Raw genomic sequence first — 13,456 nt, 5'->3', positions numbered from 1 at the left:
TATTATGTACATATGCACTCACCTAAAGAATTATTAGGAACACCTGTTCTATTTCTCATTAATGCAATTATCTAGTCAACCAATCACATGGCAGTTGCTCCAATGCATTTAGGGGTGTGCTCCTGGTCAAGACAATCTCCTGAACTCCAAACTGAATGTCAGAATGGGAAAGAAAGGTGATTTAAGCAATTTTGAGCGTGGCATGGTTGTTGGTGCCAGACGGGCCGGTCTGAGTATTTCACAATCTGCTCAGTTACTGGGATTTTCACGCACAACCATTTCTAGGGTTTACAAAGAATGGTGTGAAAAGGGAAAAACATCCAGTATGCGGCATCCTGTGGGCAAAAATGCCTTGTGGATGCTAGAGGTCAGAGGAGAATGGGCCGACTGATTCAAGCTGATAGAAGAGCAACGTTGGCTGAAATAACCACTCGTTACAACCGAGGTATGCAGCAAAGCATTTGTGAAGCCACAACACGCACAACCTTGAGGCGGATGGGCTACAACAGCAGAAGACCCCACCGGGTACCACTCATCTCCACTACAAATAGGAAAAAGAGGCTACAATTTGCACGAGCTCACCAAAATTGGACTGTTGAAGACTGGAAAAATGTTGCCTGGTCTGATGAGTCTCGATTTCTGTTGAGACATTCAAATGGTAGAGTCTGAATTTGGCGTAAACAGAATGAGAACATGTATCCATCCTCTGATGGCTACTTCCAGCAGGATAATGCACCATGTCACAAAGCTCGAATCATTTCAAATTGGTTTCTTGAACTTGACAATGAGTTCACTGTACTAAAATGGCCCCCATAGTCACCAGATCTCAACCCAATAGAGCATCTTTGGGATGTGGATGAATGGGAGCTTCGTGCCCTGGATGTGCATCCCTCAAATCTCCATCAACTGCAAGATGCTATCCTATCAATATGGGCCAAAATTTCTAAAGAATGCTATCAGCACCTTGTTTAATCAATGCCAGGTAGAATTAAGGCAGTTCTGAAGGCAAAAGGGGGTCCAACACCGTATTAGTATGGTGTTCCTAATAATTCTTTAGGTGAGTGTATATTGGCACTGTATTGCCAGTGGGGACATACAGTAGGTGAACCCGATTTTGTGTCAATCTCGCTGTATTTCTCGGCGAGATTGAGCACATACGAGCCCCATCGCGGGAGCCAGCGCCGAGCTGGCTTGCCGCGATGGAGAAAGAGCCGTCATAGAAGCGACGGGAGATCCGACTTGGATTCCCGCCAATTCTACACGTGTGCGGCGTTTGTTATGAATCCTGAGGGGGAAGTCCCCGCCGGATTTTAAATAAAAATCCGGCCTGGGTCCCGCCCTCAGGAGCATACCGGGCCCTTAGGTCTGTTATGGGTTGTAAGGAGAGCCCCCCCTACGCCGAAAAAAACGGCGTAGGGGGTCCCCCTACAATCCATACCAGACCCGTATCCAAAGCACGCTACCCGGCCAGCCAGGAAGGGAGTGGGGACGAGCGAGCGCCCCCCCCCCCCCCCCCTCCTGAGCCGTACCAGGCTGCATGCCCTCAACATGGGGGGTTGGGTGCTCTGGGGCAGGGGGCGCACTGCGGCCCCCCCACCTCAGAGCACCCTGTCCCCATGTTGATGAGGACAGGGCCCCTTCCCGACAACCCTGGCCGTTGGTTGTCGGGGTATGCGGGCGGGAGGCTTATCGGAATCTGGGAGCCCCCTTTAATAAGGGGGCCCCCAGATACCGGCCCCCCACCCTAAGTGAATGAGTATGGGGTACCCCTACCCATTCACCTGCAAGAAAAGTGGTAAAAACACAAATAAACCACACAGTGTATTAAAATATTTTATTTTTCTGCTCCGGAGGCCGCCCCCTGTCTTCTTTATTAGCTCTTTTACCAGGGGGGGCTCTTCTTCTTCCGATATCCCGACGGGTCTTCTCCGCTATCCGGGGGGTCTTCTCAACTCTCCGGGGTTTTCCTTCTGTCTTCTCCTTCTGTCTTGTTGTCTCCTTCTGTCTTCTGTCTCCGGGGTTCTCCTTCTGTCTTCTCCGCTATCCGGGGGGGTCTTCTCAACTCTCCGGGGTTCTCCTTCTGTCTTGTTGTCTCCTTCTGTCTTCTCCTTCTGTCTTGTTGTCTCCTTCTGTCTTCTGTCTTCGGGGTTCTCCTTCTGTTTTCGCCTCTCTCTGTTGTTGACTCGGCGCACCCCGGTTCTTCGTCTCGCGAGACTCGGCGCACCCCGATTCTTCGTCTCGCGAGACGTCTCGCGAGACGAAGAATCGGGGTGCGCCGAGTCTCGCGAGACGAAGAACCGGGGTGCGCCGAGTCAACAACAGAGAGAGGCGAAAACAGAAGGAGAACCCCGAAGACAGAAGACAGAAGGAGACAACAAGACAGAAGGAGAAGACAGAAGGAGACAACAAGACAGAAGGAGAAGACAGAAGGAGAACCCCGGAGAGTTGAGAAGACCCCCCCGGATAGCGGAGAAGACAGAAGGAGAACCCCGGAGACAGAAGACAGAAGGAGACAACAAGACAGAAGGAGAAGACAGAAGGAGAAGACAGAAGGAGAACCCCGGAGAGTTGAGAAGACCCCCCGGATAGCGGAGAAGACCCGTCGGGATATCGGAAGAAGAAGAGCCCCCCCCTGGTAAAAGAGCTAATAAAGAAGACAGGGGGCGGCCTCCGGAGCAGAAAAATAAAATATTTTAATACACTGTGTGGTTTATTTGTGTTTTTACCACTTTTCTTGCAGGTGAATGGGTAGGGGTACGATGTACCCCATACTCATTCACTTAGGGTGGGGGGCCGGTATCTGGGGGCCCCCTTATTAAAGGGGGCTCCCAGATTCCGATAAGCCTCCCGCCCGCATACCCCGACAACCAACGGCCAGGGTTGTCGGGAAGGGGCCCTGTCCTCATCAACATGGGGACAGGGTGCTCTGAGGTGGGGGGGCCGCAGTGCGCCCCCTGCCCCAGAGCACCCAACCCCCCATGTTGAGGGCATGCAGCCTGGTACGGCTCAGGAGGGGGGGGGGGGCGCTCGCTCGTCCCCACTCCCTTCCTGGCTGGCCGGGTAGCGTGCTTTGGATACGGGTCTGGTATGGATTGTAGGGGGACCCCCTACGCCGTTTTTTTCGGCGTAGGGGGGGCTCTCCTTACAACCCATAACAGACCTAAGGGCCCGGTATGCTCCTGAGGGCGGGACCCAGGCCGGATTTTTATTTAAAATCCGGCGGGGACTTCCCCCTCAGGATTCATAACAAACGCCGCACACGTGTAGAATTGGCGGGAATCCAAGTCGGATCTCCCGTCGCTTCTATGACGCGCTTGCTGGGATGTGCTGTCACTATCCCAGTGAGTGCGAGATCTCGGCACCATGTCGCCGAGTATCAGCGCGACGCTGTCGTGCTAAAAACACAATGTCAGAAACACCTACTGTATGGGTCCCCTGTATGTGGGACCAGTATATGGGTATCTGTCTGTCAGATGTATTATATACATGTGTATATATATATATATATATATATATATAGATAGATATGCGCCAAAGAGGTGCAGGCAGCTCTGCGCTCAGTAGGGAGGTTAACCACAGCAGCCCCGGGAGGAAAGCGCACTCTGCGCTCAGGAGGAGGGAACCCAAGAAGAGCGCAGGCAGCTCTGCGCTCAGGGTCAAGAAGAGAATCACCCCGAGGATGACAAGCAACTCCTGGAGACGAAAATTATGGATGGCTGAGTAACTTCCCCTGTATCCCTATACGACCAAAGATTATACCCCCTATACCCCTGTACCCCTGCAATAGCCCACAGTTAACTACCATTAACCCCTCCCTGATCACCCCTGACCCGGTGTTAACCCACCAACCCTGGGTTAACCCTTTCTGTATTCAGTGCCATATTGTATTTAACCCTTTCTACCCTGTAGGGACAGCGTGTAGATAGGTTGGGTTGGGCGCTGTTATTTACGTGTGTGAATTTAAGTGTGCTATTTAGATAGTTTGTGGGGTGGAATTGTAATTGTGTAGGATATTGTGTATTGTGTGTAGTGTAGTTAGGTTTGTATTGTAGTGTTGTTGGAGTATTACCGTGTGTGACATTTATATGTCCATTAATATAAATATATATGATCATAGCAATAATAGACTGTAGACATGTAAATGTTTTAATAAATTCCTTTTATTATTCAAAGTACAGCGAATAGTCATTTATTGTAGTAGTCGCCGCAGTAGTAGTATAACGCACGTAGTTCAGGGAAAAAGTGTAAGTGCAACAGAGTTAGTTAGTATTTATAGTATAAATAGGCGGAGTTATCAATAGACGAATCACGCCTATTTATGAATATTAATTATTGATATTAACACAAAATATTAATAATTAATATTTCCTTTAACACACACATAGCAATCAATTAAAGGGCTTCTCTGACCCCCAGGCTTAAATCAGTTAAAGGAGTTGTCTGAAATGATTAGAAAATGCTAATATAACCCCAATGCTAAAAACATTTAAAAAAAACATTGCAAAGTCAAGCGACCCAGCTCGGTCCGAACGTTGCTATTTTTCAGACGGCAGATGATCTCGAATATTTTCAGGTTAGTTTCGGACAAAACCACTAAAAGGGTGCGTAGTGCCTTTTTAGTGCACATATCGGTGGGAAAAAGGCACTAGGGAGGAAGAAGGGGTCTTACGTGACCCTGGGAGGAAGTGGTGGTGATGGGGGGCTTGCACTGATTGGTTTCCAGACTGACAGACAGCCTGGATGAGCCAATCAGTGCCGCTGCAGGCAGGGAGGTGCCCCAGCAGTGCGAGCAGAACGCTATTCTCTGCTGGGCTGTGAATGAGGGTGGTTGTGTGTGATGGTGTCTGCCAGGAAAATGATCTTAGGGAGTCAGGGTGAGTGAAAAGTCAATCAGGGACAGTCAGAAATCAATTAAGCTTATTGCCCGGGAGATTGAAGGGAAAGGCTAGGATTCCAAAGAAGAATTGTGTGTGTTATGTACAATATAGGACAGCTGACAGACAGAGATAGAGGAGACGGGACCCTTGGCTATGCCTGCTATCAGGCAGGTGCACCTCAAAAGCAGCTGCCTGCAAGCAAATACTTTCACCCCTCCCATTTTCCCAGCTATCTAGCAGTGTCTAATCAGGTGAAATTTAGCTTAAAGCTGCAATCGTCCGTTTACGTATATTCAGTTTCCACATGGTTGGAATTTACATTTTTTGGGGGATTGTTAAATCTAATTAAACCAGCATATATATATATATATATATATATATATATATATATATATATATATATATACGTGATTACTACAAAACACAGGGTATAGCAACAATCTACCTGTGTGTGTATTAACGAGAAATTGAGTGTCAAGCCTCAATTGTCTGTTTACATATATACAGGTTCCACATGGCCGCAATTAAAATTATTATTATAATTTTTTTACATTTTTTTTTTTTTGGGGAAGGGGGGGGTCAATTTAATTTAGCTGCATATACACGTGATTGCTGCAGCAATACCCCTGGTGTGGCAGCGATCTACCAGGGTGTATTAAGCATCAAGCCTCAATCATCTGTTTACATGTGTTTAGTTTCCACATGATTGAAATGTAAAAAATTTCATTAATCAGCATACATACGTGATTATTGCATCAATACCAACATTTTCTCCCAGCTCAGGCTGATTCCGGATGAATAGACCTCGTATTGCCTTAATCCAAACCGATTTGGGTCCAAACCAAACTTTTTCAAAAATTCAGCGAACCGGACTCGAAGCAAATCTTGTCAGGTTTTGCTAATTTCTCCTGCCCTGACTGCGGTAGTCAATCGCCTGTGGACCAGAAATGTGTCATCCCATCTGTAGTCCCAAGCACCACTGAAGCCATTCACTGACCTTAGAGGTGATGTTTTCCCAAGCAATCTGGACCACTGAGCCTCTGTGCATTCCAGGCCTTAAAGTGTAACTGTCGGTTCTGCTTATTTTTAATATTGTGTAGGGGCAGAGATGTTAAACATTTTTGTATTATACTTTATTAGGGAAAGATGTTTCTTTCTACTAGAAAGCAGGGTTTAAAGAGTCTTATTCTAACAGCATTGCTAAGGAGAATCTGTCGTCTGTCTGCAGAATATGCCTGTGTGTAACATGCAGAGGCTTCCAGCTGCCTCTTGTTATTTCTTCAGTCCCTGACTATGGACATGTGGCCTGACAATTAAGCCCCTTTCACACGGACGAGATTTCCGCGCGGGTGCCATGCGTGAGTCCGGACCCATTTATTTCTATGGGGCTGTGCACATGAGCGGTGATTTTCACGCATCACTTGTGCGTTGCGTGAAAATCGCAGCATGCTCCTCTTTGTGCGTTTTTCACGTAACGCAGGCCCCATAGAAATGAATGGGGTTGCGTGAAAATCGCAAGCATCCGTAAGCAAGTGCGGATGCGGTGAGATTTTCACGCACGGTTGCTAGGAGACGATCGGGATGGAGACCCGATCATTATTATTTTCCCTTATAACATGGTTATAAGGGAAAATAATAGCATTCTGAATACAGAATGCATAGTAAAACATCGCTGGAGGGGTTAAAAAAAAATTAAAAAAAATTTAACTCACCTTAGTCCACTTGTTCGCGCAGCCGGCATCTCTTCTGTCTTCTTTTGTGAGGAATAGGACCTTTGATGACGTCTCTACGTTCATCACATGGTCCGTCACATGATCCATCACCATGGTAAAAGATAATAATACAATCTACAGAACCTTGAACCCAAACCTGAACTTCTGTGAACAAGTTCGGGTCTGGGTACCACATTCAGTTTTTTATCACGCGCGGGCAAAATGCATTGCACCCGCGCGATAAAAACTGAACAACGGAACGCAATCGCAGTCAAAACTGACTGCAATTGCGTACCTACTCGCGCAGGTTTGCCGCAATGCACCGGGATGCATTCGGACCTAATCCGGACACGCTCGTCTGCAAGGCGCCTTACTGTCCATCACCTGCCTATCTGACTTCTTACACACAGGTGTCTTCAGAGCTCAGACTGAAGACAGACTCTCATTTGTAATGCTCATTTACAGCTTCGATAGACTCTTTAAACCGAAAACAGTTTACACTTTAACTGATTTAACAACCCCTTTCATAGAATCTATCTATCAATCTATCTATCTATCTATCTATCTATCTATCTATCTATCTATCTATCTATCTATCTATCATCCATCCATCTATTTATCTGTCTATCTATTAATCTGTCAGTCTATCTACAACTGCTCAAAAAAATAAAGGGAACACAAAAATAACATCCTAGATCTGAATTAATTAAATATTCTTCTGAAATACTTTGTTCTTTACATAGTTGAATGTGCTGACAACAAAATCACACAAAAATAAAAAAATGGAAATCTAATTTTTTAACCCATGGAGGTCTGGATTTGGAGTCACACTCAAAATTAAAGTGGAAAAACACACTACAGGCTGATCCAACTTTGATGTAATGTCCTTAAAACAAGTCAAAATGAGGCTCAGTAGTGTGTGTGGCCTCCACGTGCCTGTATGACCTCCCTACAATGCCTGTGCATGCTCCTGATGAGGTGGCGGACGGTCTCCTGAGGGATCTCCTCCCAGACCCGGACTAAAGCATCTGCCAACTCCTGGACAGTCTGTGGTGCAACGTGACGTTGGTGGATAGAGCGAGACATGATGTCCCAGATGTGCTGGGGAACGGGCGGGCCAGTCCATAGCATCAATGCCTTTGTCTTGCAGGAACTGCTGACACACTCCAGCCACATGAGGTCTAGCATTGTCTTGCATTAGGAGGAACCCAGGGCCAACCGCACCAGCATATGGTCTCACAAGGGGTCTGAGGATCTCATCTCGGTACCTAATGGCAGTCAGGCTACCTCTGGCGAGCACATGGAGGGCTGTGCGGCCCTCCAAAGAAATGCCACCCCACACCATTACTGACCCAATGCCAAACCGGTCATGCTGGAGGATGTTGCAGGCAGCAAAATGTTCTCCACGGCGTCTCCAGACTCTGTCACATCTGTCACATGTGCTCAGTGTGAACCTGCTTTCATCTGTGAAGAGCACAGGGCGCCAGTAGCGAATTTGCCAATCTTGGTGTTCTCTGGCAAATGCCAAACGTCCTGCATGGTGTTGGGCTGTAAGAAACACAGGTGCACTCTGTAGTCTCACTAAGCCCTCAAACTGATTTTAAAATTGAGAGATCAGTCAACATGTTCTACGGTGTAGAACATGTCTAAGCCCGGGCACCACGCCAAGGTTTCTCAATAGCCCGGGACCTAACACTCTCCTACCTGAGCCGTATGGGCGATACCAGGAGCCAGTGGGCAAATTACAGGATCATAAGGCCGACTCACAAACAGCTCACCAGTTACCTCCAGCATGTCGCCATGCTTGCAATGGGAGGAGGGAGGAGTCTGTATATATAGATTCCTGGAGGTGTATAAACTCCAATTTAAATGTGCCTGTTTTCCATCTACAGGCCACATTTAGGTGCACCTGTGAGGCCTGGGACATATCAGCCAGTCTTGAGTGGGACCTCCTCCCATTGCAAGCATGGCAACATTCTGGTGAGCTGTTTGTCAGTCGGCCTTATGCTCCTGTAATTTGCCCACTGGCTCCTGGTATCGCCCATACGGCTCAGGTAGGAGAGTGTTAGGTCCCGGGCTACTTGAGAAACCTTGGCGTGGTGCCCGGGCTTAGACATGTTCTACACCGTAGAACATGTTGACTAATCTCTCAATTTTAAAATCAGTTTGAGGGCTTAGTGAGACTACAGAGTGCACCTGTGTTTGTTATTGTTTTGTTATAGTGTTATATTAATTATTATATCCACACTTGTTACCTTGTGAATGGTGTCTATTGTGGTACTTGTGGTTCACCGCGGGCATCCTCCACCGTATGCATTTTGCTGGGGATTGCCATTAGCAATGGGCCACAAGTGCAGGATTTGCTCCCCTATATATATGCACAACTGCATGTGGGTTCGAGCTCTTCCTGCTAATGCCAACCTGTCTTCTTAGTTTGTATATATAGATTCCTGGAGGTGTATAAACTCCAATTTAAATGTGCCTGTTTTCCATCTACAGGCCACATTTAGGTGCACCTGTGAGGCCTGGGCCATACCAGCCGTCTTCAGTGGGACTCGCAGACTCCTCCCTCCTCCCATTGCAAGCATGGCGACATGCTGGAGGTAACTGGTGAGCTGTTTGTGAGTCGGCCTTATGCTCCTGTAATTTGCCCACTGGCTCCTGGTATCGCCCATATGGCTCAGGTAGGAGAGTATTAGGTCCCGGGCTACTTGAGAAACCTTGGCGTGGTGCCCGGGCTTAGACATGTTCTACACCGTAGAACATGTTGACTGATCTCTCAATTTTAAAATCAGTTTGAGGGTTTAGTGAGACTACAGAGTGCACCTGTGTTTGTTATTGTTTTGTTATATTGTTATATTAATTATGACATCCACACTTGTTACCTTGTGTAGGATGTCTATTGTGGTACTTGTGGTTCACCGCGGGCATCCTCCACGTATGCATTTTGCTGGGGATTGCCATTAGCAACGGGCCACAAGTGCAGGATTTGCTCCCCTATATATATGCACAACTGCATGTGGGTTCGAGCTCTTCCTGCTAATGCCAACCTGTCTTCTTAGTTTGTTGGGCTGTAAGCACAACCCCTACCTGTGGACGTCGGGCCCTCATATCACCCTCATGGAGTCTGTTTCTGACCGTTTGAGCAGACACATGCACATTTGTGGCCTGCTGGAGGTCATTTTGCAGGGCTCTGGCAGTGCTCCTCCTGTTCCTCCTTGCACAAAGGTGGAGGTAGCGGTCCTGCTGCTGGGTTGTTGCCCTCCTACGGCCTCCTCCACGTCTCCTGATGTACTGGCCTGTCTCCTGGTAGTGCCTCCATGCTCTGGACACTACGCTGACAGACACAGCAAACCTTCTTGCCACAGCTTGCATTGATGTGCCATCCTGGATAAGCTGCACTACCTGAGCCACTTGTGTGGGTTGTAGACTCCGTCTCATGCTACCACTAGAGTGAAAGCACCGCCAGCATTCAAAAGTGACCAAAACATCAGCCAGGAAGCATAGGAACTGAGAAGTGGTCTGTGGTTACCACCTGCAGAACCACTCCTTTATTGGGGGTGTCTTGCTAATTGCCTATAATTTCCACCTGTTGTCTATCCCATTTGCACAACAGCATATGAAATTGATTGTCACTCAGTGTTGCTTCCTAAGTGGACAGTTTGATTTCACAGAAGTGTGATTGACTTGGAGTTACATTGTGTTGTTTAAGTGTTCCCTTTATTTTTTGGAGCAGTGTATATAATCTCAGAGGTCTCCTAGGACTATGTCGGACCCCTTTTAAGCGCTATAATGCCAAGAGAGCTTAGTAATGTCAAAGTCACAACGATATACTGTATATGTCTATGGGTAAATCAAATATTTGGCAGCACTCCCACAAGTCAAAGTGAAAAAATGAAAAACTTTCTTTCCCCATAGACTTGTGGGAGTACTGCCCATATATTTTCCAACTCCAAGCTGTGCAAACTTGAATCAAAGCATATCTGTCCAAACACTGAATCTATCTATCTAAATCTATCTAGTTAAGACTTTACTTGAGCAAGTACTGAATCTCGTAAAGTGTGAGTTATATACAGTGCGCTCCTTAGAAGGAAGTCACAGGACGGTTTCATTGCGTCTCATCCACAATCATCTCCCCATAAAATATGGTGAAGTAATTACAGAGAACCCATCATGACCAATTATGTAGTTAGAATATCACGTATGTAATTATCCGGGTGACTCAGGTGACAGACATTGTGGAGAGCCATTGTTATGGTGCAGTCACGTTTCTGTCTACGCTCAGCTATTAGAGATCCTGAATGATCAGATGGCGAGGTGTCTCCTGCTGATTCCTAAACGCATCAAGGCACAAATGTGAAGGTGCTCAACGCCAAAGAGGACATATGTATTGTGGGGTTTCGCTCAGGTAGATGGGGTAAGCGGGGGCAGTACAGAGGCAAAATACAAGTTCTTAACTCAAAACTTCAGTGTTTATTCACACCTGAGGCAATTGCACAAAACAGCACGTAACTTTGCAGTCTTGGTGTTAATTCACACACAATGGAAAGTTCATATAACACAAGTCACCTTGCTGGCAGTTCTGCCTCCAGTAGTCCCCAGCAGGCTTAAGGGGAGCGTGCGGCTCTCAGCCCTCCAGCACGGCACAAAGCCTCAGATCCCAAAAACAGAGACATCTCTGCTGAGCCCAGCTGCCTATTTAAGGACAGCCAGGTGCTGCCAAAACCCGGATCGGCACTTAAACTCCGTTCCGGTATTTTACCTCACCTGGCTGGAAACCAGCCCAGCCGCACATGCTGGGAGGAAAATACCTTACCAGACATAACCCCTCACTGTGTCACAGCATGTTCAGATCTACAGATATAAAGTTGACTATTGTCACCAGTGGCTCATCAGGAGGCTCCAAGATAATGCACAGCAACAAGTCATAATGCCCTGCATATCTCTATTAAATTTAAAGAGCATCTGTCAGCAGGATCAACTCTATTGAACCAGTTATACTGCCTGGTAGAGTTGACCGTGCTGATTTAAATGATACCTATTCTGTCTTTATACACGTTCACACAGTGTGCAGTCTGACATTCAGCTTAAACCATTCCTGTCTTCCAAATAAGAGGACTGTTCTTTGTAGTCTAACTTGTTTATTGGTCAACAGGTCGTACATATGTGATTGATTATATACGATTGGTAAAACTACAAGAATACAAATAGCATGTATAAGTATTAAGCATGAATAGCATGTACTATAACATTACATTAACAGTGAAAGCACATGGTAAAATGGCTGCCTGTACATAGGATTACATGTCTATCTAACAGTCATAACAACTCCCTGAGTAACAAATTGTTACTAATTGTTACTAGTTACTAGTTGTAAATTCTTGAATTCACCATGAGCTAACAATTCTGTAGCATCTAGTCTTATAACTCTGCATTGTAGTGTTCTTCTGTTATTCCTCCTGGAAATAAATTAACAACTGGGACTTACCATTCTGTTTGTCAAAGGCTGGGGGTGCTAGTACATATCTGGGAATGGTAATGCCCAGTTGTCATGCTATTCATGCATTCCCAGGAGGAATAACAGAGGGACAGACAGTTCAGAGAAGGAACTTTATATAATTGTTATTTTATGGAAAATACAATGATTTACTCAAATGCAAAGGAAAACAAAGTCACAACCAACTTTTATTTTCATTAGGAGAACAATGAGATCGTGTTGAAGTTGTAGCAATAATGATTCACGGATGACACTGAGGAACCACGGCCTAAGACGTGCGGTGGAGGGGTGGGCATTAGAGGGTTAGGTTGGACATTCTTGCCTTCTTGCCCCCCCCCGGAAAATATCTACACATGGGCCCCTCACCACCAATGACTCCTCATCTAATGATGAGTAGAAGAACTATTGGAACCCAAAGCGTTGGACCTTGTGATGGTTCCCTCTGAACATCTTCACCTTGACCACCAAGGGGCACATTTTTTTAATTTAAAATATTGCCGCCCACCCCCTGACTTACTCTTCATCTGACCTCTAGGTCCCACAATGGAGGCTTATATCACCGCCATCAGCATGTATGATGGCGTCTCCTCTGTCATGTAGGACCTGGTGTCATGAGGAGTTAGGATTTCCCTCGCTTCTCTGTGTTCTCCTCTCTCTCAATATAGAACCTCATGGATACACATCATAGACAAAGAGCATGACAGATCTGACGGATATTCTGCCTCTTAGTCACGGAGGTGTCAGGACGTCACAGGTTTCAGACGTTCAGGTGGGAGGAGAACATGACGGGGATTGTCTGGGAAATCTTATGACTGAGGGATTTGGATAATGTCACCTGGAGATTATTGAGGACTCACGTATTATATTAGACACACGGAGTCTGCAAAGTCCTTCACTTGTCTTCTTCTCTAGAGAATATTTTGCGGAACAGACATATGGATGCGGAAAGCACATGAATGATCCTTGTGCTTTCTTCCTCTGTATGTTGCTCTGCAAAAAGATAGAACGTGTCCTATACTTGAAGTGAATGGGTGTGCAAAAAATGCGTATGCAACATGGACCGCATCCTTTTTTTTTTGCGGATCTGTGATTTGCGGACTTCAAAATGGATACAGTCATATGCATAAGGCCTTATGTTTAGGACAGTTTTTAGGCTCCCCCTTTTTGAAGCCATTCTAACAGTGGAGTAATGGAAACCTCCAAAAATCACTGACACCCTGGTAAGCTGCAGTGGAAAGCATGGAGGAGGAACAGAGCAGCAACCTGAGCCTCTGATGTGACAAGAAGTAGCTTCCTTACACTGGACGTGTGCTGATAAGTATGAGATAGGGAATGGGGACGCCATAGTTGTAATCACACCTGATCACCAC

Source organism: Bufo bufo, chromosome 8, assembly GCF_905171765.1.
Source record: "Bufo bufo chromosome 8, aBufBuf1.1, whole genome shotgun sequence".
NCBI classification, from domain to species: Eukaryota; Metazoa; Chordata; class Amphibia; order Anura; family Bufonidae; genus Bufo; species Bufo bufo.
This window is presented reverse-complemented; position numbering follows the sequence as displayed.